The 24,796-nt window shown below is 40.8% G+C and overlaps 1 long non-coding RNA gene across 2 annotated transcripts in view; it reads left to right on the top strand.

Annotated features, from left to right (window-relative positions):
- Positions 1–24,796, top strand: part of LOC134423052 (uncharacterized) — a 261,702-nt gene that overhangs the window by 90,814 nt on the left and 146,092 nt on the right. For both annotated transcript variants that reach the window (XR_010028994.1, XR_010028995.1), the window contains exons 19-22: positions 8,333–8,384; positions 9,224–9,453; positions 15,896–16,114; positions 16,366–16,508. This is a non-coding gene — a long non-coding RNA (uncharacterized LOC134423052). The remainder of the gene's footprint in view (positions 1–8,332; positions 8,385–9,223; positions 9,454–15,895; positions 16,115–16,365; positions 16,509–24,796) is intronic.

Below are 24,796 nucleotides of genomic sequence, written 5' to 3'. Positions count from 1 at the left end.
GTGCGTGCTGGTGGGCACTGAGCTGGTGGCAGCACGGATGGGAGGGTGCAGCTGCTGCTCTGCAGGGCTGGGGAGCTGCACGGGCTCTGCTGGTGCTCTGCAGAGAGCTGCCTTTGATGCCAGCTGCGTTTCTGCTTGAGTAGGCAGCTGCCTTGGGCTTTGGAAGTAGAGGGAGAAGGTGCTGCAGCATCTCCCGTGGCATTTGTCCATAGCAGTCAGACTTCTTTTAGAGATGGTGGTTGCTGCTAAGAGTAAGGCGGCTGCAGTGCAGCTGAGTCAGTACATTCAGACAGTTAATCTGGAATGTGTTGGTGCACCAGGCTCTGCTACCTGTAGGACATGTGAACGTGTGTTGGTGAGCCAGGTATGCAGTTAAGTTCTTATTAAAATGTCAGTTCACAGTCAAATTGCAAGTTTAGAAGTCAGTGTGAAAAAATTAACCTTGTCATAGCAGTAAAAAAATCATACTCATGTATTTGCAGAGTGGTGGGTGTGCTAGAAAGCCTATTATCTCAATTATGCAGTCCTCTGAGGTTCCTTGGTGTGGAGGGGACACTCAGTGGATTCTGAGAAAAATAAACTCTGAATGTTGTAATCATCTGAAATCATACAGAACAGGATGTGCTTACTTGAACTTTGAATCAGCATTTGTGAAACTTTGAACCAGTGTGTTCATGATAACATGGACAGCAGACCTCGTGTTGTGCTGAGAAAAGAAAAATTACTGCTATAGAGAAGAAAAATGGCTCTGGCTTGCTTATACTTTTTAATGTAATTTTTTTGGCTAGTTGATACATTGTTGGAATGTCATATTCAGATTTGGACTGCAAAGGCATGGATTTTTGTGGGAAGACCTTATATAATTAAATTTAGAAAGCTGTTAAATAATTTGTGATACTTAATGATTACTTTGAGGATTATGAGGCATGCTTAACAAGTACTATTTTCCCTCTTTGTTATTGAACCTAGGTTGCACAGTTTTGTTTCTTTAGGTTGCAACCATTTTGCTGTGGTGTCTTCTGTAATCATCCATTTTTCTTTCTGGAGACAGTGTCTTGGATAGCAAAGTGGAGGCAGAGCTATTTCTGGTGAATTCAAGCAAAGTGGAACTGTGCCGTGCTGGGCACATTTCTAGAACTTCAGCAGGTACCTGCCATTAGCAGGGGCTCTGCCTCAGTGTGCTTATTTCTGGTGTTGCTCTCTCAGCATTGTTTCTTCAGAAATGTGGGATTACTGTAAATTGCCTGTCAGACACTGATGAAGGAACATTATTTACTGTGGTGCCTTCTAATTTCAAAACTGGAATACTGTAATTTTTTCCTTAATGGACTTCCAGGCTCTACTGTGTGGAGATTAAAGGGAATTTTAAAAATTTACCAAGAAATCTTTCATGGGCACCAAATTTTGTACTCACATTAAACCAACTTCCCATACTCCCTCCTCATATAGTTCCATTTTTTTTTGGAACACAATTGATCTCATTAAAAGGCATTAACATGTTTTTAATCTCATCATCAAATTAATCCTGTTGATATTGTTTGTATCTTCGTAATGCAACACAGAAAAAAACCCCTGTAATTTGGCCTTTTCAGATTTTCAGTGCAGCTAAACTGACATGCTGAATTGTACCAACCCTCAGGCTGTCAAGAGATGCCCTGAAAAAGCTCTTAGCCCTGATTATCCATTGGAACAATGGCTGTGTCTCTAATTTTAGACAGCTGCAAGCGGGGTGACTCTGTGAAGAAGCAGGACATTTTGTGCTGCATTCTCTTCTCGGGAACACAAACTCTTCTCTGCTTGCTTAAAGCCCTGCTGTTTACAAGCCCGAGATCTTCTTGTAAGCATGTGCTGGTGCACTGTGAAGGCTCCAGCCTGTAGCACTGTCCTATTCACAGGGAGCAGCCCCAGATCCCTGCCTCTCTCAGCACTCAGTGCCCTGCTGTTCGCACCTCTGAAATTCTTTTATGTAAAAGCCGCGGTGTCTGACTGAAGTCGTGTTCTGCTGCCCTCTTGCAGAGAATGCTTCATGCGAGCGTCTACGTTTTTCCTGGGTAACATTTTCTTTTCTCCGAAATTCAGAATATAAATATTCGCTTAGACCACGCTTCCTAAATCAATGACGCCTTGTTGATGGGAGTTAAGTTTTCATAAAAATACCATTGTCAGGCAAGAATTTGTGCAGCAGCTACTAACTAGATGGGGGGAAATTGAAACTGTGAATAATTTTTATCTACATATCCCTGATGACTGAATTGCACACCTGTAACTGAGGACACTTCTTGTAACACTGCTTTTAAGTGGGAAAGTAACTGAATATAGAAAAAAAATAAAAATCCCCAAACCCTATAATCATAAAAGAAACTGAGTATAGATTTGGAAAAGGGGATATGTAAAATACCTAGTTAAAAAAAAAAAAGAAAAATCCTGTGTCGAAGTTTCAAAACTCAGATGAGCATTGTGTGTGGAGATAAATCATTCCCAGAGGCAAATGCTGCAAGAAAATTATTGTCATTTTCTATTCACTTCCACTACCTTGATTTTAAAATCGGCTCTTCTAAAATATGTACATTTCAACTGTATCTGCAGTGTGCTGCTGTGTTGCATCGCACTGGGGCAGGCTGTGCTCCACTCTCTTCTAGGTGGGAGATGTGCCATTCCTGGCGCTGTTGTAAATTGCTCTGTCCACCTAATGGAAGTGATGACTGAGAGTAGATGTTGTTCCTGTTTCTTAGCGACCCAGTCATTGTCTTCTGTTGTGATTCTCTAATTTCTAGAGTGTATTTTGGGCATTGCTGTTACACAGCCATCTGGTAGCTCTTGAATTTATGGAATCTGCCAGGGGGACATGTGCTGACATTCAAAAAGAGAGTAAAAGACTGTTAACCAAAATATTCTCCCCTTTGTTTAATAGTTAATAGTTGGCTTGTACTTGTCACACCAGAAAAATAAAAAATCAAATTAAAAAGATGTCATAAAACCTTCTGTAATTCATCAAGCTGTCCTCCAGCTGCTGGTTGACCTGCTTTCATATGGATATTCTTACCATTACACACAAAGTAGTCTTTGTGTGTAGTAAAACCTCTGTGGAATTGATGCAGCAAACCCTTGAAAAGTGCATAAGCAAAGCTACCTGTATTACCTACTTGCCTTCCTGTGTGAAGATTTTAAAGACGTTCCATGAGGGTTTCCATTAGATGGAGCTCTACAGTTGGTGCTTCCAGCCCCTGCCAGGATGCAGCATCTCCCCACATGTAGCTGCCATGGCCGGTCTTTTCTCCCCTGTTGACAGTAGCCCCGAGTCCACCACAAAAGATTTACTTTTTGTATTTGATTAGCAAAGAATGAGTTTTTTTGTACCATGCAGAAGGCACTAAAATAAACTATTTTGCCCAATTGCACCTATGCATTATTTAATTTTCTACTTCTCATTAGTGCTGTAGTGAGCAAAACCTGCATTTCCATATAGAAAGCCTCTAAAGCCAAACCCTTTGCACCAACACCAAAATTAATTTGTCTGAGTTCTGTGGAACTCAGAGCTGGAATATTAGTTCTCTGAAACTAATGGAAGCACGAGGAGAGCCTTCCCCCTGGCAATCTTTTCTTTTGCTATCTCTTATGGATACTAGAAACAATTATGAAATCTTTCAGTGCTAAATTATTTTCCAGATGCAAGTTGGTTATTTGCACTTTCATGTAATTCCTAGAGCAGAAGTTCTGAACTTTTACAGGTTAAATTACCATACTAAGGCTAACTACAATGTATATCAAACTTGTATTAGATAGAGGTACTATTCAGGATTGTCTGTGGTAACCTGCATGTATATGTATACTGCAGAAACTACAGTGATTCTAATGCTACTGACGATTTAATATCAACTCTAAATCATTGGACATAATCATATGATCTTATTGTTAATTCTTTCCTTGTTCTTGCCAGCAGAAAGACACTTGGCTAAAATGAACTGTAGTCTAAAGGGTACCTGGGAGGCAGCAGGACAATAGCACATGTGAAGCCGTTTCCCTTTCAGAAAGGGTGTAAAACCTCTGGGTAAGCAAGAGTTTGCCTATGATGTGACCATGCTAATTTGTGGTTGACGGCTGAAGCAAATAACAGCTTTCTGCTGCAAATAGCAATCAACAAATCCCTGCTGGGCACATGGTTGAGGTGCATTTTCCCACCCTGTGCTTGCAGCAGAGTGCAGCGCACTGAAGCCGCGCTTACAGCATCAGTGGTGGGAATGCAGTGATTTGAATGGTCTGGAGCAAGAGACTCTTCCTGCTGCTTCTGTGGCAGCGTGCCCAGTGGCTGAAATGCTGCACCCTTGAGCTGCTGCACTTACTGACTGTAGGGAAACAAGGGGGGGTTCCCAAAAGGAATTACCCTTCTCCATGATTTTGTGCACTGCAGCGAGGCTCAGTGCGGCACATCCAGGTTGGGATGGGATGTACAACACAGGACATCACTTGATACAGAGCTGCACAGAGAGTGCAAACCACTGGCTGCTGAGATAACCTGTCTGCTGAAGATGCTGCTGTCATTTCATGATGTTGTTGAGAGCATAGAAAATAATACTTAAGAAGTGCTTAAAGTAGACAGCATGCAAGTGAATTGTAATGCATCAAGGGGAAAATGTGATAAACTACTCAGCCTTTGACAGTACTCTGTGACACCTCAATTTTTGGAGAAAATTATAAGCTTCTGATAAAATAATAAGAAAAAAAGAAGGAAACAGAAGTCTATCTTTCATCTGTTTCCATCTCTCTGGTTCACAGGAGTGAATACTGCTATAGTAACAAGAAGCGGAGGGTAAAGGGAGATTGAGTTGGGAAGGATTGTGATTATACCAGGAAAGGGGGATATAATCAAGTAACACAATCAAGATTAAAGAAGAAAAACTTTAATATGCTGCAAAACAAGAGAAGAATAAAAAACTGGTGGCCTATAGTATTCCTCCTGTAAATACATAAACACAGTATAAAAAAAAAAAACATATATATATATATTAGTCTTTCCAGTGGGGCTGCAGCGAAACTTTTGCTAAGGGATGAGCTGACAGAATAATAATGAATAATGTTGCTATAAATTCTCCTAAAACAAAGGGGGAATGTCACTAGCATGACATTCTAAGGATGTTTAGAGCAGAACTCATTTTAGAAGCATCTTTGCAGGTTAACATGAGCATGTTGAAGGCAAAATAGGCAGAAATGGTGTAGTGGTTAGATGTGAACTACCACCAGTATTGAAGTTAAAAGCTAGCAGAAGTACCAGGGTAAGTAGAGGACCATTAACTTTCATCTCACTCATTTCCAGCCTTTGAAAGGAAGGTGAAAAGGCATGAGGAGAAAGCAGTACTACAGAATACAGCAGAAAAAAATAACTTGATTAAAATTATACCAGATCGTAGAACTGGAAAGACTAAAGGACCTATTCCTAATCAATAGCACCTCTGAGATAAAACAGTGGAAAAGACAGAGAAATTATTAATCATCTGAGATGAGACAAGAATGAGAGAAAATACAGGAAATTATTAGGATAAATATTAAGCCAAGTCCTCAGTGGTATGGTTTGCCCATGAAATTGTGTCTGTGCTCTGTGATGTGCCATGTTTCAGCAGAATGCAAAATTCACTCTTGAATGCATTTTGAAAAAGGATCTTGTCATAGCAATACACTGGGGTTCTCCATCATCCTGTGCTTAAACTTTCCTCAAAGCCAGAATATGCAGGATAACTTTTCTCCTTACAGGGTAGGGCCAAAAGCTTTCCAGCAAAGAGAGTAGGATAATTTTTGGGAGATGCAGTTGAATATGCCATGCTAAATACAACTGCAGTTTGACATAAAATTTGGGAACACTTCTGCTGTTAGAAGCTTTGTGAAGAGTGGGATGTACCTGGTGGAAGCTGTGAGACTCCTACTGAATTACATTGGAAAGCCACAGTGCTGTGTTAGACAAAAGGGTTAGGTGTGACCTAGAATTTTCAGGCTTAAAAAATAGATGAAATTAAAAAAGAAAAATATAATTTCAGTGTCTTCAATGAAAACCTTTCCTGTGCTCAGACCATTCAATCTGTTTCATCCATATAATGAATCAGTGCACATGGTATACAGAATGGATGAGTAGCAAAATTTCACTAATATCAGCAGATGTTAACCTGTATCACAGCACTTTTTGTAGCCTGATGTAATGCTGTGTGTTTAGGGTTCAGGGGCAATGACCTGTCCAGGAGGAATTGCTCCTTTTTCCATAATGATGACAGTGAAGAAGTAGGGAAAATACTGGGGACTGTTAGTAGGGATATTTTGTGTTCCTCTCTTATATATTGCCTATTGGGGATGGAAATTCTCATGCCACAATTTTGTGGTGGTTATGTGGAAGAAAGTGGGTAGGTGTGAGGGGGGTGGCTGCTGTGCAGGAGGCTTTCACTCCACAGAGTGTCAGCCTGTCAGTGCCTTTGTGGGAGCTCTGCTTTGTGTTGCAGTGTGGAGAGCTGCCAGGAGAGGGGGGAAAATGGGGAAAAAGGAAGTTTGGTTAATAAAACAGACTTGTCCCTTGAGTGAGAAGCATGAGTGATGTATCAGTGCCTGTACCAGGCTGCAGAGCTGTACATCCTCAATTGTGTATTAAAGACTAAGAAAAGACTCCAAAAGCCTAAACTGCCAGTCTTCTGCATGTATTTCTGTGAGCCTGGGTTTGTGCCATGGGTTCAGGTTATGCTTTTTCTTGTTTATACAACCACAGGCTTCTTGGAGCATCTGCCTTTTGCTCACACCATGATTAAATTGTACAGGGGGAACATGTGTTTCTCAAATCTCCCTGCAGCTCTTTGGATATGACTGTTTTAAGTTTGACAAGAGGAGGCAAGGGTGCACATGAAAGTGTGCCGTTCTGAGTTTGTTCTTTTTGGTGCTTTCATATTGCAAAGATCAATAATTTACTTCCTGTCAAGTGAAACCAGGAGATTAGTTGCACTAATTTTTGAATGCTTTCTTAGTGTGTGTAAATTGATCTTACCTTGCTGAAGTCATGTTTGCAGCCTTACAGTACTGTGGTGGCAGGGGAGCTACACTGAGCTGTACTGGCTGAATGTACAGCTTAAAAAGCACAATATGTGAATAAACATAGCTGTTGTAACAGGAGGCAGGGAATCGTCAACAAACTTGTGGTTTGATGGGGCTGGGCACTGTTTTGGTTTAGGTTGCTTATCAGATTTTTCCTCCAAGGTAATGTTTCATTGTTTTCTTCTCAAGTACATCCTCTGCTCTTGGTTTAGCTCATCATCCATACATATGGCACAGAGCTTTAGGCTGATTTCCAGTCTCAGAATGGCCAGTCAGCCCTTACCCAGCCTGTTGTGATTGCCAGTGTTTTGTGGGTATGACAGGGGTACAGAAATTCTGTGCTAATATGGGGGGGGGGGGGGGGGGGGAGGGTTATGTTTTCAGCTGAACTCTAAGCAAGTGGTGCTGTTCATCCTGAGCACCTTCGTGCTGATGTGCTGTGTGTCTCTGACCCTGTAGGCACTCTGTGGGTCTCACCCTCCTGCTCCTGCCTTGCTGCCCAACAGGAACATGGCCTCAAGTGCCTGTGGCTCCTCCCAGCTCACCACATGGTTCTCTGCATGCAGGTTTGGGCTCATCCAGGGGTTCCTGGTGCTGAGGAGTGCTTGCTGTAGGAGGGGAGTGATGCCTGCCCAGCAGTGTCTGTGGCTGCAGCAGAGGTTCTTCACACCTTCACAAGAGGGGTTTTTGTTGCATTATCCCTCTGCAAGTACCATGCCTGGTAGATATTACTGTGCCACCTAAAACATTCCTTACTTACATTATTCTGAAAAAATGCTGGTGTTAATCACCCACCAGCAGGCAGCAGTTCCCTCTGAATTGAGAGGCATCAAACACCTGATGCAGCACTGCTCCCCTCCAGCAACTGCCCTTGGCCCATGGCACTGCTCTCTGTGCTGCCATGAACAGATGTAATTCTCTGATCACATCTCTCATTTGTGCGTTGGTTTTGAGCTAATGATGTGTTTCTGTGTGCATATCTAGGGGAAAGAAAAAAAAGGTAATACTGGGACTCCTCCTTCATTTTGGACTGTATAGCTCAGACCTGCTGTGGAGGTACTGCACACAGCACTGCTGCTGTGCCTGGGTTTTTATGAAGTCGTTGGAAAGATTTAATTAAAACTGTTTTCTAGATTTCATCTTCTGCAGGAATGGTCTTTTAAAGATTCTACCCGTGGGGTATTGTTTATCCAATTTAAGGTATTGAAATGCAGAATATTATTCTGGTGTATTTATTCTGTGGAAATCTAGACTTAATTTTTTTCCTAAACAGTTTGCCATTATGTGGAGGAGGCACAGTCCATGTTCTGCAACTGCTGTGAGAGGTGAGATTGAAATGAGTTTTATTTGTTGCTGCATTTTATCTAAAGCCTGCAGGTATCTTGGCCTCATTGTATCTAATACCATAAGTATTTATTGTTTTCCTATTAAAACATTTCCATAGATATCACTGTCGCTTATATTGTTCTGTATTTAACTAAAAATATGTTTTCCTCCTTGAGATTTTCTCTAGTTCTGGTCACAGTACTTCTGCTCTGTTTGTCCCCACAAGCTATTCACTCAGTCTCTGATGCTTGCTGACAGGGTTTGTTTAGGAATTGAATATTGTGATATGTTCACAATATATCACAATATTCAGTTGGGTGCTCCCACAAGTGCACCATGAAGGCATAGCTCTTGCACTACCATTGCACCAGCACTCAGATTCCCCAAGTTTCTCAGCTGACAATCCAATGTTTTGTTACCTGTGCTGGTGCTGTAATGAAACCACCCACTGCTCTCCTGGGCTGGAAATCCCATTTTCAGACTCAGTTGCCCACAGCTCTTTCCCCCACACATTATCCTGGTTTTGAAGCCTCCTCTGCTTCAGGGAATTTCTCACCACGTAGTCAATTGATGCTCCTTACTAAAAATTGAGCCACAGTAAATATCTGACATGATCAATTCTGTTCACCCACAAAATATGACCGGCCCTTTTCCTCAGATCCCAATCAATGCCTTCTCCTTTTAATTTGCTTTAATTTCTACCTCACACTTATTTCTGCAGCCATATTCCTCAGTCATTCCCCAGTTCTATTCAGAGGAGTTTGTACCTCTCCTGTGCAGAATGCCTCCAAAGTCAGAAGTTTTCTTTGGGTAAAATGCAGTCCTTATGTCTTTGCAGACCTTCTCCCACGACGGAAGCTCTCCTCCCTCTCAGACACTTGTCCTGGTCCAGCCTGCTCCCATCTCCATGAGACTGTTCCTGCTCTTGCCTAGCCCCAGTCCTTGGTGGGGTCTGTCAGCCCTGCATCTTTCGCCCTTCCAGGCAGGTGGACAGGTCCCAGGGGATGCAGCTGCAGGGCCATGACCAGCGCTGCTCACCCTGCTGGGGAATGACCAGAGAAACTCCTGGTATGTATCTGGTTTTAAACTTGTATGCTTTTGATTTACATGCACAAAACCGTACCAGCTCCTACCCCTACAGTATAATTTCCCTCTGTTAGTTTTCCTTTTCCTGTATGGTGCCAGTTCTCTATTGTTACTCATTTTATGTATCCTTTATCATATTTGTCAGTAAGTCTCCAGCAGACACAAAGCAGCAGGCTCTGTTTGCAGCAGTACAGCTACCAGAGCTTGGCAAAATAGCAGTGCAAAATCATTTGCATTAGAGCTAATAAAGACAGCTGGAATGGGCCCCAAAATATGTTCAATAAACCAATAAGAGTGACTGCTGTTTATACTCCTACTTTAGCAAAACTAACTGGTTTTCATTCAATGTTTATAGTACTGTAATTGTGTAGTGTAGTATTTTCCTGCAATTTAAAACTAATATAATGGTCAATGCCTGTCTTTAAATGCCGACAGTTTGCTAACAATTTCCGGTCTCATGCCTTGTGCATTTTATTTCCTCCATATGAGAGGAGGGTGAATGTCTCACCATGTGCTTTGCTGTAACTCCTGGTAAATGCTGTTTCTTTTATAGTGGCCATTATAGCTATCAGTTTGGGGAATAAAAGCATGTTGTGGTTTTTTTAACTCCAACTCCTGTATTCAAAATTATCCAGAAACCTTCTGGAGGAGTAGAGAGATCATAATTTAGCAAAAGAAATATGTGAATTAACCAGTTAATGGCATTCTTTGAAATTCTAGATGCTAACATACTGCTGTAGCTTCCTTCTGCATTCCCCCTAGCAAGTTTAGCTTATCTATCCCATGGAAACGATTTATTTAAAATAGAAGTGTCAGACCTTGAGACAATATTATCCTACCAAATCTAAATGTCTTGGAAATACGTGCTTATTCTGAAACATGCACATATTGGCTTCCATAAAAGAACATGCCTTTTTTTTAGCTTGCTTGATGCATGCCAGCAGTTTTTTATAAAGAGGATAACAGATAGACATTCTTAATAATAATGAAAAATAAATAACATCCCTTTCTCACAATGCTGGAAAATGCAAGGATAATGTACAGGATTATATAGGCAAAAGTAAGAGGCAGAATTTTCCTTTACCCTCTGCCATACATGAAACAATAAATCAGTCCATACTAAGTTCATTTAGCCATATTTTACATCTTCTAGAACTGGAATTGTGTAGCCTACAAAACAATTTATATTTTATCTGTACCATCTAATTAATTAAATGGCCCCAGAGTACCAGACTCACAAATCTCGTTAATAGCTGAATACAGAAATAAAGACTGTTCAACCCTACTAGAATAATATTTGCATATCTCCACCTGCGATGGGTAATAAGTACCTGCCACAAATCAGAATTATGAATTTTGCACGCCTAACAAAACCGCAGGGGAAATTATACCTCAGACATTCCATAATAATTGCAGCTAAGCTGTTTAGTGCCATCCACTTATTCTGCCTGAAATGTTTAAAGCAGCAACAGTTGTAAATGAATTCAGGCACACATTCAAGAGAAAATGTTTTAAAAAGTTTTTCTGTCTTGCCATATGTAATTATCTTTATAGAAATGTTCATCTACAAGTTATAACATGCTCACATTTAAAATTGCAAATTAAAAAGTAAGCTACTCCAATTAAAGTACATTTTATAAGAGCATCCTTGTAAGTTTACTATGATTATACAGGAAACAGTTTGGGCCATGTTTATCCCATTGATCTCCCAGAATTGGTGATCTGTTCTATAAACAACTGCAGCAAGAGGTTTGATTTTTCAGTTCTTCTTTCCCCAATAACAAGTGATTCCTGGGGGAGGGTTAACAATTAAGGCTTGGACAGAAACATACTGCAATGTGAATAGTCTTTCATAGGCTGGGGAATTGGGACATTAAAGTAGGCAGAGTGAGTTTCCTCTGGTTTGTTTATTTTCGTGACACAAGTGGCAACTTCATATGTAGTATAGCTGGAGGAACAGTGAGATGCTGGTGGCCTCATCTTCTGGTTGAGAGGTAAAGGAATGATATTGCCTGACTTTATATAACAATAGGATTTGGAGGGAGCCCAAGAGTTCTTTAGAATTACAGGTTCTGCTCAGTCAACTGCATTAGGACAACTCTGGGAGCTGGTTCATGAACTGCTTGCTGTAGGAACAGAGGTTGGTCTGTGAGTGTGGTATGGACCAGCCACTGTGTGTGAATCTGCTGCTTGGGCACTGTGGGAGAGCTCCCAATTATCAACAGATGCTAAGAGCACACAGTGCATGTTCCACCTCTGTCTTGGGAGAAGGCACAGAGACATGGGACAGCACCTGTCCCTGTGGGATCCCTGGTCCCAGCCTGCCCCTGCAGGAGCTGACAGGGGACACAGCTGGGCTACTGCAAACATGAGGCATTAGGCAGCAAACTGGTAGTGGCAGCCCTGCTGCCTCTTGTGATATGTATGCATGAATTGTTATATTATAGACTTTAGAGAAGGCAACAGACCAACAAGAATAACTCCTCCTTCACTCTGGGTCTCACTGAACACTTGATGTTTTATGAAGAGCTAGGCTTCCCCTTTTTAGCAGAGGTGAACAGAGCCAGAACTGCAATGTGAACTGTATTTGTGATCACTGAAATCAACTTATAATTTTCTGATTTTGGAGTATTTTCTCTTAGTAATGCATAGCACAAGCAAGCCTGCATATGTACATTTAGGCTGCAGGTGAGAGTACACTAGAGGGAAGTGAGAGGGGAACCCCATTTCCACCAGATGAGAAGGGCAGAGACAGCCCAGAAGAAGGCATTTGGGAGGTGCAGATCAGGCTGTCCATGAGGAAACCATATCCTGGAAGGGGGCTGGCAGTTTGGGTAAGCATTCAAATGCATCCCTTTGTAGACAAGCAAACTCACATCAGGGTTAAGTTTATGTTATTTTAGCAGCAGTCACTGTGGCCTTACAACATGCAAATATAACCTCACTGTAATTCTTGCTGTCATTATAGAAGAGGAGCAGCAGAAGGCAGGAGAGGAGTGCTCCTGGAGAGGCAGCAGTGCCCTCTGCCAAGCCCTGCCAGTGACACACAGCCCCAAGGGAACAGGCCCTGGAGTACTGCAGCTCCTGAGCCTGGAAACTTCCACATCTGTATGCTGGAAAGGGAGCACTCATTTTGCCAGTTTTAGTAAAGGATTAAAAAATAATTAGACTTTATATATGTTCAAAAGGAAGGGGCACGGTGGAGCAAGCCACAAGAAGATGATTAAGTCAGGTTGATTGGCTCTGCCTAGAATGACAGCAGTGAGTGTGAAGGTTTAGGAAAATAACTGATAGCCTATTACCATGATTAAATGCAGCTTAACACTTCTTTTTGTGTTTTAGAGGACCAACAGATGAGGTCCCTATGGATTTTTTTTCCTATTATGTAAAATGGCTACAGAAGCTGAACTATAATCCCTCGCTAACTTACACATTAGCCCAGGGCAATAAAGATGTTTTTATTGCAGGCAAATTTCATGAAAAGTTGTTCAGTTTTATCTCTGAGTACTGTAATGTGCTGAAGGCATTTAAGTGTCCTGTTGGGACACTCTGTCCTGAAAAGCAGTTACTCTCAAAAGGACAGCAAGGTCATTGGAAAAGCTGTATTTTCTGCCAGGGGATCCTGCCCTTTCCCCTCAGTTGATCTGCCACTTTTTTGTCTTGGTTGTGAACAGAAGCCAAGCCAGACTGTCAGACTGCAATCCCTGCTTGCACTCTGATGGATGCAGATCCAGTACCAGACAGACATGCTTGAAAGGGAGGCCCTGGTCCTCTGGCTTGCTTCCTCCAGCTTTGCCAAGTCCTCCTTCCTCTCCTCCTGCCAGCAGTAAAGGGTCCTGTGTCTCTGCAGCAAGGTTTCAAGTTTTCAGTTGACACCTGTTACCTGGGCTGTTCCCCAAAGCAGCAGGCTGGTTCCCTGCCATAAGTGGCCACTTCTCCTGTCTTTTCTAGAAGCAGTTAAAACCTGTAGCCCAATTCTCATCATCTTAACTTGATTTTTGACAGAACCCTTTTCTCTAACCTTGGCAAATGCAGCAGTAGTTCAACCGTGCCTTCCCCAACAGCTCTTACTGTCCAGGCTGCCTCCCTCTGCCTGTCCCTCCTGGCTCATTCCCTTGATTTCACAGATAACATAACCCACTTGTCATCTTTCCCCCATCACTTGGTATCAGACTGCAACTGTCTCTTGGCTCTCACTGTCATTACAGGATGGTTACATTTTCATCAAGACCTTCATGCCTTTTCCTCTTATTCCTGCACTTTCTCTCCCTTCAGCTGGCAGTGGCACATCATAATTACCCATAATCCTGGCTTCTAGCTGTGATTCCGTGCTGCACGTTTGTTTCTGTGGCTTCTCTGTCTGGAGGACTGTTGGCAGTTCAGGGATCCCCTCTCCCTCTTGGGTGTTCCCCGGTCCCCCTCAGAGCCTCCATCTTTCTTTTGGATTTTCTTGTCCAGTTCCATTCTTATAGAAGCTCAGATACATGCAAAAGGTGTGAGGGTGTCCCCTCTCTAGAGCCAAAGACTTTATAATTGCTAGCAGCTAACAGCATCAGGAAGTGCTAATTTACTGCTACATCCATGCAGCAGTGTATGGTCTTAGCAGCAGTGCTGCTTGGGCTGAGTCCCCTTCCAGTTGTATTCATATCAGCTGGCCTCTATCTGGAAGGCAGATGAGGAGCTGGCATTAGTGGTTTCTTTCCATAAACTATTATGCAGAGAATAATCTCTGATTGATGAGGTCATGCCCCACTACCTTACAAAGAAACACATGTGTCTTTCCTAGGTTTAAACATAAGGCCATACTTGGCAATCAGTCAGCAGTTTCTCATTGACTGTGACTGGCAGGGATTTTTATTATGCTTATTTTTGATTTTGTTTCCTTCATTTATCTAAATCTAGGAAATATTTCTATTTAATCTTTCAATCTATAAAAAATACAGATTTCATCTTATAAGATGCTTTAAGTATGTATAATAAAATGATGGTTTTCCCTTTACCTTGCACATTCCATTCATATTGTAATTTTTTGTTCGAGCTTAAGCAGTCCGTGTTTCATTAAAAAACCCCACACTATTCATATTTCTTTCATCCCTTATAAGATGTTAAAAGCAATGTTGCTTTGATGAAATTTGGCAGGTAAGAGGATCTAGTTGAATCATCTCAAACCCCTGGAGTTTTGGGCCTCCAGCTATTATAGTAGAGCAGCTATGAGTATTCAGAAATTGGTCCTTTGTTTGCACTGCATTTCCAAGCCATCTGTAGCGCACAAAAGCCACAGCTCTCTTTATAGTTCAGAATGAATATTTAAAAGTTCAGTTTTAGGTTTTATTTGTAGCACTTCACATCTTCCTATCCCATCTGTCTTGTGTCGCAGAACAGTTTCATTCTACTGTACTAGGCAATGGCAGTACTTGGTCTTAGAACCACAGGTAAATGGTGGCTCCTTTCCATTTGATATCAGAGTGTGTAGTATTTGCGATCAGGATCTACACTGAGCACATATGTGTTTATTTATTCCCATGCACTCAATTTTTATTTGATTATTAACAAGCAGCTGCAAAAAAAAAGTCATCCAGTCTGAAACTTTCCTGCATGTGCCTATAGAGTGGCAGAAAAACCAAGCACGTGCATGAGTGCTGCTGGCCCTGGATGGTGCAGTCTGGCACCATGGCCAGCACCCACCCCAGACTGGGGGAGCTGTCCTTGGACGCGTGTGCTGAGCCTCCAGTTCCCCAGTGAGGCTGGGGAGTTACAGGTGCCCTTGGGAAAAGGGAAGGCACGAGGATACCTCACAGTGAGAGGGAACTCGTGTCATCTGGTGTGGAGGAGGCTCTAGGGAGAGGGCTTGGAGCTGCTCACTTCAGATGGTGTCAGCATATGCATTTGTATATTTTCATATATATGTTCTCGTTGTAGTAATTCACCCTGTTAGAAGTCCATACTTTTAAAGTATTATCATCTGGTTGTATCAGGTTCAGTATTTTGTATCTAAACCTTAGCTACCTCTGACAACAATGTGCCATTTTTTTCTCTTCTATGTTTAACTAGATACCTGAAGTCACCTCTTTTGAGTCAGAGGTATGAAAAGAAAAGCAACCTATCTTACAGGAAAAAAAAAATGAGATTCATCTGCCTCCCATTAAGTCATTCTTCAGTTTTGTTAAATTGATCATCCCTTGTTTTTATTTTGTGCCCTGTCCTGGGCATGGATGGCACATCCTGGTGCGATGTTTGTTAGACTCTTGAGGTGCAAATGAATTATTGCCCTTAATGAAGTTCTTACTTTAATTTTTTTTTTCTAATATAGAAGTGTATAGATTTATATATGTTTATATATATATATCACCATCCCTTTCTAGAAAAAGGAGTGAAATATGTATGTTAACACATATCACTATGGAAAACTTTTCTATCTCAACAGGACCCTAAATATAGCTATCACATTGCAATTCACCATGAAAATTTCACCTAAGAGTTATGTTGTCTTCATATGAAATAGAATTAAAGTGAATGAACGAAGACTGCAGTACCCTGAACTGAGGTCCTGGGATTAACTAAAGAGCAAGAGCTTGTAAAGCCAACAGTTGAGGTTCTTCAGTGTATATTATATATTGCCATCTCATCAAATAAACTTAAAAGGGTAAGAAGTATTCATGTTATTGTACTGTCATTATTTAATAAAATTAAAAATAATTGTTTTAGGACAAGCAATTCTGAAATATTTGATAGTAATTGAAAGTAGGCTGCATTCCCATGAAGAGAAGGGTTGTTTTTGCAGTGGTGGGCCTTTTTCTAATGAAAGGCAGCCTCACCTTCTGGCTTTGCATTTCGTTACATGTTCCTGGTTTTTTTTGCTTAGGCTTTAAAGTAATGAACTTTTCTTTTCCACAGATCTCTGTCATCTTCTCCTAGTGCTCCCTGGAGAATAGATGGTCAAAAAGTGAACTGTTTTTCTGGTTGCATATCACATCCAATTCTTGAGTCTATGCACTGCCTACACAACCATTGCTGTTGCTTCAAACAAGCAGTCCTAAGTAAGTATGAGAATTTCACTTCAAATGTTGTTTTGGTTATTTATTATTTGGGGAACTTTTGTCTGTTATCACTTCATGAGAGACTGAAAAACATAGACAAGTGAAATTGTATAATGCTCCCAAAGCACTTTTTACTGTGAGCAGCTCATCTCCCTTGGCTGCATGAGTGTCATGGGGATGAGCAGATGATGCCTGCTTAGAACTTCTTGTGGCTGGGAAAGAGCTGTGCTAGAGGTAAGGAAGGCATGATAAAGGCATTTATTATACAGTGTCTGTTGTGTCTGTCTATTGCACAAGAGCTCTGCCTTACTCTGCTTTTGTGTGGAAATGGGAAATAAGCTTTAATATTCAGATTGCAAAATCTAAGCTATAAAGAATCTAAAGGAAAGGTGAAAAAAAAGAGAAAAATTTAGCTGTTTCATTTACTTTGGGAAATGAGTGGGGCAAAAGCAAGAATCTATGGGGGATGGGAATGAAAGCTCTTCTGGCTGGATAGCCTGAGTTAGTTTGTTAAGGACAAAACTTGCAGTGTTGTTTGTTAACATGAGCTGGCCACTGTTAGATTGACATCAGGTTTTTGCAAAACTCTTCAAGCAAGGGCTTTCACTTCCCCAAAAGAAAGAAAAAGTGTCACTCTTTTCCTCATAATAAAAGTAGAAAACATAATGGAGCCTCAGACCATGTCTTGTGAAGGAAACACACTTAAACCCAAACATAACAAAAAAGTCTTTCTGTGGGGAGCTCTGTACCCTTTAGTCTCCAGCTGACCTGCCTCGCCCCATTGGAAAGGCCTGAGCTCCCCAGTGAGCAGTCAGGACTCTGGAAGCATCTGGCAGCCTTTGCTCTGACTAATACTTAAAAGTCTCTAGGGCTGCCTATAGTCTCTGGAAATTTTTTTTCATTTATTCTTTTATGAAACCTTTGTTCCTTCCACAGAGTTGTGTGGCTGATCTATTGTGAATCTTTGTTCTATATGGTGTTTTTAATCCTTTTCCTTAGTGTGTGTGAAAAGCTGCAAATTTTCTGTGCCTTGCCTGTCTTTATCCTCAGCAGAGAGGTTCCTTCCACAGCAGTAAGTCAGCGGGGTGGAACGACTGCTCTGCCTGGCTGCTGCCTGCCCATTTGTGCAGGTTGTCCAGACCTGTTCAGCTTTTTCTGCTCTGTAGTGCATTTAAATATCAAGGTGGGGTGGCTTCTAGTCCAGGATTTCTTAAAATGAGGACCTGGACTTAGGTACCGCAGTGGATTCAGAAATACTGAAGCTTTGACTGCTCTCAAAAGAGCTTCTTCATTGTTTAAATTTCACAAGAGATTGTTTTTTAGGCATCTCAAGCATTAATTTTAGGAACCTGGTTTTAGGCACCCAGATTTTTGGCTTTGGCCCTGATCTTGTGTAGGTACATGGTTTAGTCTGTCTGAGCAGAAAGGTGCTGGAATGGGTTTCTGTCCTCCAAGCATACACGTGCTCCCCTCTCCAGCCTCACACCAGGAGCATGCAGACAATGGCAGTGTTTCTCACCGAGTTCATGCGGTCTGATGGCACAATCCAACTGCTTCAGTGTAAATCAAAAAGATTTTAAAAATGTGCAGGTGCCAAATGCTGACAGAACCAACGATTAAAAATACAGGATCTATAAGATCCTAAGAGAACATCTAACCGCCATTTTCCAATTAATTCTAGCTGGTTTTTTTCCTCCTCTTCAAAAAGCAGGACCTGTGGCTGCTGTTTGCCTGGCCTGAGAAAGCCAGCACACGTCTCCAAGGGCTTTCTGAAATGTCATTGTATAATTTTTCTTTTGACGTGGGCTAGGGTAGCCTAGGGACCCGTTTCTTTGGGATAGCTAATTCTGAAATATTCAGCAAAGTTTTTCATTGTCAACTATTTTGCCTTCAATGTCATTTAGTATCAAGGAGTGTGACCAGTTGGGATGAGAGGAGAAAGACAGTTCTCTTTAAATTCTGAACCCTAAGAGGCAGCTGCTTTTCCTGGCCAGTTGTCAGCACCATGGTGCTTTGAGGATGAGGAGGGCTATGGAGAATGAGGCAGAACATACTTTTGCTGTCCCAGCAGCCTGGACTTTCTCCCACAGAGGAAGGAGTGTCCCTACCCCCAGATTGAGGAATCTGCTCTGGTGGAAGAGGACAGGCAGGAGTGTGGGTCCAGCTGGGCCACAGCTACAGAGTAAGATTGAGCTTAAATGCTCTTTTGTCAGCACTTTGTCAGGCTGGGACTTGCTCACTCTGAGTGTGCAATTGCACTTCCACACTTGGTGTGGTCTGTGCTAAAGGCTGGAAGAGGAAAAGCTGAAATAGAGAGACCAATGGCAAGGATGAAAGTCCTCACTCCAGAGTATTGGTGGTTTTGGTTTTTTTACCCACTGTAATTTGTGAATGGCCAGGTCAGGTCAGAAGAGCCTTTCTGTGCAGCATGGCTGGAGCAACAGCCTGAGTCCTACCCTGTCTGGTGCTGCCAGCCTACCTCTTATCCTTGTCTTCCATTAGGAAGTTGTGTAAGTCATCTCAAAATCAACAGGACAAGAAGGTACAATTGAAGTCACAGCATTAAGGTTCAAAATATCTAGAGGATACTTTAAAATTGTTGGGTTTTATTAAAATTTTCCTTTCATAGCATGATCAACATTTGGTGCCCTGTAGCTGACATTTAAATGAATATTAATGTAAATTTTGTAAAAGAATAAATGGTAGACAATAGGAGGTTCATTGATAGTGGTTATGGTTAATGGTGAAAACAAGAATATGCACCTCAAACCACGTGTGATTTCCATAGATCAGTTTATGAAGTTGCAGAAAAGGAGGATATTAAAATATTTACTTGTTTTCGTAAACCCAGAGATTTTTAAACCACATGTTCACTGTACTTCCAGAATTCCATCAGGCTGCATGTATGCACTTCTTAGTCCTTAAAACTAGTAAGATGTCATTAAAACATTCATTGACACAGCCACTGTCTACGTTAGCTAGACCTTCAACATTATTAATTCAGCTCTCCCTGCATTTGCATGCAGCACCTCAACTACAAGGCTTTAATGCTGTTCTCTGTTTTGTTCTGCTGTCAGGTATTCAGCTCTGGTGTCTTCTTCACTGAAGAATTTCTATATTACAGCTCTGAATACAATCTGTTTTGTATGCTCATGAACTAGCTCTAGGACTCAACCCCCCTGTATTTTATATTCTGCCCTGGTTAATTTTTCATTTCTCTGGCACCTTGGTGAAAAGTAGTCAACACAGTTAACAATATACATTGTGCAACAATAAATATTTTATTGGCTATATAATCTGCACAATTCACTAGTTTGATTTTTTGAATAAATCTATAATTTTGAATATTTGGTGAAAACTCATTTTTTATAGTATGCACTATAATCACTGTAAAATGTACGATCTGGTTTTTAGTGGGAGCTGTAGACATTACCTTTACTTTTTTCCTTAACATTGCTAAACTCTAATAAAGCTATTTTATAGGCAGAGTAGTTTGGAGCAAGAAATACAGAGGTTTCACCCTGGGAACAGTATATAATTCATATACTAGTAAATTACAGTGTATTCCTTACACAAGATAGCAGTAAGGAGTGTCTTTTTTCAAATGTGTCTAAATACTTGATATATCTACTTTATATATGAATTTGTTGTACAGTTTTTTGGTTTTGCTGTGTCTCTTGTTTATGCTGTTGGAACAAACAGATTTCTTTATGTCTAGCTTGCGTTTCCTGTCCTTGTCTTAAGCCCATTGTAATTAAGGAAGAAATTCTGTTCTTTTCTACCCCAGCATTTCCCATCTATATTGTGTTTCTGTTCATGGTTTCATATACAGGAATGTAGGGATGAAGATTGCTTGGCTTCCTTATATATTAATAGATTAGGTTTTTATTGTTGCACGCACCTAGAAACTGTACTTGATCCAGGAGACAAAAAGATAAATTACTCTGTATGCAGGTTATTGAACTCCTATCACTATATTGTGATATATTAATTCTTTTTTTAATGCATTCATCCTCACTGTGTGCCTATGAGATAGGGAGTCTAAGTCATAGTTATCTCAAAGATGGGGGATTAAGCCACAAAAAACCCCTAAGCAACTTGACTAAGGCTGCACAGTGTGTTTGGAGCAAAATAGAGAGTGATCAGAGCTCTGAGTGGTGATGTTAAGTATGGGATCACTCCCCCTCTGTTCCAAGGCTTCAGCTCTAGCCTCAGAAGCTATGCTTTCATTCTGTTTGAATAAAATTCTATTTGAAATAAACCAGTATTTCTAAATGAAAGTATCATAGTCTGCAAGCCAACTAAGGGATTTTAAATACTGTTTTACTGGGAATGTAATTCCCCATCATTTTCCCCTGTGACTTCTGTGTTTTTGGAACTATTGACCAAGTCTCTTGATGGGGCCCAGCAACACTGGTGCCTATTTGAATATAAACAAGTTTATGACAAGAAGATGGAGCAGCTGATTTTTGTGGAAGTATTTTAAGCACACAGGGAGAAAAACATTTTCATGTCCTCCAAAGGATGAGTGAAAAAAGGAGAAAATGAACAATGTCTATCAGAGCAAAGTTACTTAGCATAGCTGGCTGCATTTAGGATAGTGAATACTTTCCAGAGAGGAGTAATGAAAGCTCAGGTGCTCAAACAGTTTGAAATGAGACTGGCAAATGTGTTCAGAAAACAATCTGTGATTAAAGAGTGTCTGTTCTGATTATAATGTTTGTTACTGTGAAAGAAACTCATATTTGGTAATGCATTGGTTCCAAAACTGGTAACGTAAATATTGATGAATGTTTGCAAAATTCTGCAGTAGGTGCATGGTTTAGAATTCCCTCAGGTAAGAGGAAGTATCACGTGTTTCTCCCAGATGAAGATAAATGTCTTTGCTGTTGACAAAATAGTTGTCTTTATTCTTGTAATGGAGGACTTTAATACTGCTTCTTTTAAATGTCATCTACTTCCCAATATCTTTCTTTTCCACCTTATCTGCTCTCAAAAACTCAGGATGAGCCTTACTGAACATAAGCATTTGTTGAAGTTTCAGAAACCTCGTCTTGCCTCTATGTGTGCATTTAGTGACCAGAAGGTGTTTACATCCACTTTGAGAGTGGTTCTTGTTCTGACAGTCCCCTCCATGAGGCTTGCCACTGAACTGAATGGGCTGTGCACAGGACACTGCCTTCTGTTTTAGCTGGGAACTGTAACCCACAGATAGAGGAATTCAATCATCTTCCTACACTAAGTAGTGCAATTTATTTGCTTTTAGACCTATGGATCTTTGTGAAAACTCCTTCTGCATTTTCTCCGTCTTTTACTATCCGACCTTCCTGGTTCTAATCATCCTTTCCCAGCTCTTCCTGTTCCTTGTTAAAGATATGGCTGTCACTGAGCTGCCCCTTGCTTATCATCAGCAAACCCACCTTTCAGAAAGATATACTTTTTTGGCATGTCTGAAGTCAGTAAGTTTTAGCCTTGTCATCCTTTGTGAGAGTCCCATCATTGACTATAACCCCATGGTTGACTGCTGTGTTATGCAGAACTAGGCAGGCTGCAAGGATGTCAGATGTGGTATTGAGTCCGTGCTTTGACAATTGGAAAAGACGCCGAGAATGAGATTTCACGATCCCAGAAGACCTTTGAGTGATCAATGAATTCTGAGTAAGTGAACTAGTAAGTGAACTTCTGCCGGTAGAAGGGCAAAATCAAATTAGATCCATCAGCTCTTTCTGTCCTGGATAGCCACTGTCACCTAGAAATTATACAATAAAAAAGTAACTAAATATGATGTATGAGACAGGGAATCAATGATGTGTTAGAATAAATGCAATGTAGCAGTAAATCAAGCATCTAAAACATACATCTACAAACCATAATCTAAAAATGTTGCCAAGGAGAAGACATTTTCTATTTTCAAAATTCATGAAAATTAGGACTGAACAGACTGGGGAATAAGTCCTGTTCAAAGTTCACTTAGTAAACTAGTGATGTTATGAGACTGAGCTTTGATACTCTTGTGCAATACAGGCTCATCACATTACAAGTTGGCATTCTGATGTGAAAACGCTTGTCTCATTATGAATAATTGACAGAGCACATGATGTTATTCACTACAGGAACCTATTAACTGAGCATTGGCAGCAGGATATAGTTGCAGGGAATAGTCTTAAATGAAAGATAAAGGGTATTAACTAATCCTTGTAGTTTCCATTCAGCTCTGAGGACGGTGGTGACCTGCCATGATGGGAGTAGATTGCTGTGGTCAGTCTGGAGAATGCCTTCTCAAAGGCTGTACCATACCCTGGGACTCCTCAAGTGTCCAACATTCTGCATTTAAGGAGGGAATTGGCATTGAAGTGGGGTCACTTTCTACAACTAGTGTTTATTTAATTTCTGTGAAGTGTTGCAGAGAATAACATCCCCTAAAGATCAAAACTGCTTGTGCTTGGCCATATGCCTGTGTTCTGTGATGTTCACCACTTTCTTCCCTCTCTGCCTGACGTGTCAGTGGATGTTGGTCATTGAAAGAGGCAGCTGAGTAGGATCTGGTGATAACCATGGCTTGAGAAAGTTGAAGTCATAATTCAACACTTAGATTTGAATTAACAGCTTCACATCATAAGTTATTATGCAGAGAGGTAGGAACGAGAATTTTTTTTTTGTTTATTTATTTTGTTTTCTTCCCCTAGGAGAAAGAAATTATATTCGCAACCTATAGCTCTAAGGCCCTTAATTGGTTTACAATCAATCTGCAATTGTTCTTTGTTCTTCAGGGAGAAGAAAGCCTAAAATATCCTGTTTTATCATTAAAATAATCAGATTTATAGAACCTGTATTTTGTAATCAGTATAGTCTGTTCTCCCAAGTGGCAGGCAATATTGATGACATGTCTGCAGAAGGTGAGTTAGACCAAAGTGCTGAACAGTAGCAAGGGTACTGAGATTGGTGAAACAGAGTATTCTGTGCTGGAAGGGAGCTGAGAAAAGGGGTATATCTTTTCACCTGGGGAGAGGGAGGGGAATGTTGTTTTTCTCATTCATGTTTATCTTATTTATAAGATGGTAACTTTGTGTCAGTTAAGTTACAAGATGGATTTTTTTTCCTAATAATAAAGCAGTAAGAGACTTGTAGATGTACTGAGTTATACAACATCTCTTGCATCGCATTATGATGTAGTAAATGGTCCCTAGATCCTATAGTATATTCAGACCAAACCTATTCTTCACTTCTGTTCTTAATTAGCAACAAAAAGATAAATAATTTTGCTGTCATTGCAGCACCATAATAACCAGTGCAAGGCAATGACCAACAAGCCTTGCCCTAACTCCTGTAGCAATAAATGTTCAAAAAAAAAAAAAATCCCACTCCCCAACTTTGAGTAATTAACTAGAGATGAGTGATTTGGCTGTCAAAGTCTGTCAGTGCCATGCAATGAAAATAAAATCAGTGGCAGTGCCCTGTGTGTGAAGCCACTCATAGTATCTAGCCTTAAACATTAGCACGGAAGCTCCAACTCCAGCCTGCTCCCCACCCCCATTCATTAGCTGTCTAAATCCTCCTGTCTTTGTGGAATCACTGCAGCAAGTTGAAAATGATATATGTAATGAAAACCCTGTCTGCCTAGTGCAGAGAGGTGGAGAAAAAGCCTTTGCTTAGCAGCCTCTGCTGTGCTGATTCCAGCAACGATTAGTGCAGACTTTGTCAGAGAAGCTCACCAAGAGCAGAATATTAAAGCACAAAAGGGAAACTCATTGTTTCTAAAGGTTTGTCTCTGCCTGGCTGGTTTTGTTGCCTTTTTGGGTGCTATGACCAAATTCACATAGTGACTTCAGTGGGAAAGAAATAGAGATGCCTTTGAGGCTTTGTTGTAGTTTGGGGCTATTTTCAATACTATATTATGAATATGACATTCTCTTTTCAGTACAGGTACCTGATGAGCAAGAAACCATTCAGTTTCTGCTTCAAGTGCAGGCAGAGGAAATGGCACTGCATCAAAGTGCAGTCCAGTTCAACCCAGTAAATGATTGGCATGGGGAAAATACCAAAAGATAAATGTTTCTGAGTTTTTCATGAACTGTGTACACAGAACCATATGTTTGTTATTTTAAAAAAAGATTTCATATGGAAAAGATTTTCTGCAAAAGATTTGATTTTTTAGAAGCATTGGATTTCACAGTGCTGATCTAAGTCAATGACAGTGTGGGTGTTCAGCATCCCTGATGCCAAACTATAATTGTACCTGATAAGTCAGGGTAAGAAACCTGGATGTTTAATTATCTGATGCATAGCAG

Source organism: Melospiza melodia, chromosome 11, assembly GCF_035770615.1.
Source record: "Melospiza melodia melodia isolate bMelMel2 chromosome 11, bMelMel2.pri, whole genome shotgun sequence".
NCBI classification, from domain to species: domain Eukaryota; kingdom Metazoa; phylum Chordata; class Aves; order Passeriformes; family Passerellidae; genus Melospiza; species Melospiza melodia.
This window is presented reverse-complemented; position numbering and strand designations above follow the sequence as displayed.